Here is a 3,881-nt window from a genome sequence, read left to right on the forward strand (position 1 = left end):
ATGCCCCTGCCTGCCACTTCCGGCACTTGTGCCATAGGTTCGCCATCACAGGTTTAGACAGTCACTTATCTGAAATTTTAGAGGACAGGTCCTCCTGCTTGAGCAGGGGGCTGGACTAGAAGACCTCCAAGGTCCCTTCCAGCTATAGTCTATTCTAGTCTGTTCTAATTTATCCAGGCAGGTAGTCAGATCCAGGCTGACTCCAAGGCACAAATTTCAAGTTCCATCATTGGATTAGCTGTGCAATGCTGCCCTCTGCTGTTTGAATTTGGCCCCGTGCAAAGGCGCAGGAACAGAATGCCAGTAGTCCTGATGAGTGACTACAGATGGCCCTCGTCCTCGAAAAACATATTGCAATATTGAATAACTAAATAATGAAGGATTATAAGTTGAACAAGCAAATAACAGAAGATTTTAATTTAGCATAAATGTTTGTGCTGTTATTAGAATTGTATAAGCTTGTTAAAAGTAATACATATGATTAATAATATGAGGGCCTTTGCACTCTGGTGCTGGAGAAGACTCCTGCAAGTCCCTTGGACTGCCAGGTGATCAAACCGATCAGTCCTAGAGGAGATCAACCCTGACTGCTCTTTAGAATGCCAGATCCTGAAGAGGAAACTCAAATACTTTGGCTACCTAATGAGAAGGAAGGACTCCCTGGAGAAGAGCCTCATGCTGGGAACGATTGAGGGCAAAAGAAGAAGGGGACGGCAGAGAATGAGGTGGCTGGATGGAGTCACTGACACAGTCGGCGTGAGCTTAAATGGACTCCAGAGGATGGTAGAGGACAGGAAGGCCTGGAGGAACGTTGTCCATGGGGTCGCGGTGGGTCGGACACAACTTCCCGACTTAACAACAGCAACAACAAATTTGTATTAAAAGGTATGACACTTAGAATAGGGTGATTGGGCTAGAAATGACACATTGAAATACTGAATGATTAAAGAATGAAAGATTATAATTTAATAAAAACATGACTATTATTACGAGGATTATAGAAGCCTGTTAAATGAAACAAATACGATGAATACTATTTTATTTGTATTCAAAGTGTATGACACTCAGGTGCCACACTGTCCACGCATTGATATGTTTGTAAAAAAATTAAAATAAAAAGCTAAAAAAAGAGAGAGAGAGAGAGAGAGAGATAGCCCTCGACTTACAACTGTTCATTTAGTAACTTTTCGAAGTTACAATGGCACTGAAAAAAAGTGGCATAAGACCGTTTGTCACACTTACAACCGTTGCAGCGTTCCCATGGCCACCTGATCAAATCTGAATAGAATAGAATAGAATAGAATAGAATAGAATAGAATAGAATAGAATAGAATAGAATAGAATAGAATAGAATAGAATAGAATAGAATAGAATAGAATGAACGGAACAGGGGGAATGGAATGGAATAGAATGGAATGGAATGGAATAGAATAGAATAGAATAGAATAGAATAGAATAGAATAGAATAGAATAGAATAGAATAGAATAGAATAGAATAGAGTCATACATTATTAATCCTGTCCTTCCCTAATTTCTAATTTTCCACTCATGTCCTTATTATTTGCCTATTTATTTATCTTGTATTTTCTGTCCTGCATTTTATTTTTTATTCGTTAGTGAGGTCTTCCCTCCCTGCCTATCGGAATCTCAGGCTTCATTTGTTGCCTTCACTTCCCTCGTTTAGTGCTCTGGCCTCTTGTTGGTTTTTCATGTTGGCTTCTGGCAGGCAAAATCAACGAGGGAAGCTAGATGCACTTAATGACCACACAACCCACTTAACAACTGCAGTGAGACTACCATACCTGCAATCCTCAGCCCAGCCTTAGTGAATCACAGTGACTTGTCCATGTCTGGTCTAACTTCATCACCATTATCTTTTGCGGCTCTGGCAGGAGGACCTTCAGGAGCCACCATGGTGGGACTTCCCTCGGATGTGATATAGAATAGAGTAGAGATAGAAGTAGAGATAGAAATAGAAATAGGAATAGGAATAGGAATAGGATAGGATAGGATAGGATAGGATAGGGTAGGGTAGGGTAGGGTAGAGTAGAGTAGAGTAGAGTAGAGTAGAATAGAATAGAATAGAATAGAATAGAATAGAATAGAATAGAATAGAATAGAATAGAATAGAATAGAATAGAATAGAATAGAATAGAGTTGGAAGGGACCTTGGAGGTCTTCTAGTCCAACCCCCTGCTTAGGCAGGGAACCCTACACCACTTCAGACAAATGGTTATCTGACGTCTTCTCAAAAACTTCCAGTGATGGAGCACCCACAATTTCTGAAGGGAAAGCTGTTCCACCACTTTATTGTTCTCACTGTCAGGAAATTTCTCCTTAGTTCTAAGTTGCTTCTCTCCTTGATGAGTTTCCACCCATTGCTTCCTGTCCTGCCCTCAGGTGCTTTGGAGAATAGCTTGACTTCTTCTTCTTTGGGGCAGCCCCTGAGATATTGGAAGACTGCTATCATGTCTCCCCTGGTCCTTCTTTTCATCAAACTAGACATACCCAGTTCCATCAACTGTTCTTTGTATGTTTTAGCCTCCAGTCCCCTAATCCTCTTGGTTGCTCTTCTCTGCACTTTTTCTAGCGTCTCAACATCTTTTTTACATTGTGGCAACAAAAACTGAACTGGGCATGGTTAATCTAGTTGGGCATGGCTACTCTATTTCTCCAGCCAACAGTCCTGAATTAACAGTCTTGAATTAATCAAGATCAAGTGAGGTACTAGTCCCATCTTAGCATGAAAGGCAGCTGGGCGACTTTGGGCCAATCGCCAGGAGACCGTGAGTTCTAGTCCCGCCTTAGCCACGAAAACCCGATGAGTGACTTTGGGCCAATGATCCTCTCTCTCAGCCCAACCCGCCTCACTGTTGTGGGGAAAATAAGAGGAGGAAGAAATCTTAGGCATGCTCACCACTTTGAATTATTTATTTATTTATTTTAATTTGATTTATATGCCACCCTCCTCCAGAGACTCAGGGCGGCTTACAATGCGCTAAGCAATAGCCTTCATACTTTTGTATATTTACAAAGTCAGCTTAAACTATAAAAGCTGGATCAAAATTGAATAAATAAATTTCAGGCCAGCTGAGACTTGCAGCTGGGCTGGTGAGAAGAGTGCAGGAAATGCATTGGACCATAAATGCATCTGTAATGCTTTGACGCATGCAAGACCACAGGTCACACTTCCCAAAAGGGGTTTGGGGTTTTTTGCCTCTTCTCTGTGTTCATTGGACTGTTTGAGAGAGAGGGACCAGGTTGGACAGAACAGGTAACCTCTTTGTCTCCAAGCAGAATAACACAGTTAGAAGGGACCTTGGAGGTCTTCTAGTCCATCCCCTGATTAAGAAGGAGAGCTTACACCATTTCAGACCAATGGCTGTCCCATCTCTTCTTAAAAACCTCCACCCACAACTACTGCATCCAGTTTTGGTCACCACTCTATAAAAAAGATGTTGAGACTCTAGAAAGAGTGCAGAGAAGAGCAACCAGGATGATTAGGGGACTGGAGGCTAAAACATACAATGAACGGTTGCAGGAACTGGGCATGGAATTTAGAGTCCAATTGGCTTTACAATGGTGCTGTCATTTTAAATGAGTTTAAACCTCAATTTAACCTTAACAGCTGTCTATTTATGGGCTTAAACAGGGAAGGTGTACAGATAGTCCTCGACCGCAATTGAGCCCAAATTTGTATGTTGCTATGTGAAACATTTGTTAAGTGAGTTTTGCCCCGTTTTATGACTTTTCTTGTTAAGTGAATCCTTGCATTTGTCAAGTTGGTAATGTGGCTGTTAAGTGGATAGACAGAATTGACAGATTAACAGAGTTGGAAGGGACCTTGTAGGTCATCTAGTCCAGCCCCCCACCCAAGCAGG

This window comes from Pituophis catenifer, unplaced genomic scaffold (assembly GCF_029215685.1).
Source record: "Pituophis catenifer annectens isolate HBS135680 unplaced genomic scaffold, rPitCat1.0.hap2 SCAF_16, whole genome shotgun sequence".
In the NCBI taxonomy this organism is placed as follows: Eukaryota; Metazoa; Chordata; class Lepidosauria; order Squamata; family Colubridae; genus Pituophis; species Pituophis catenifer.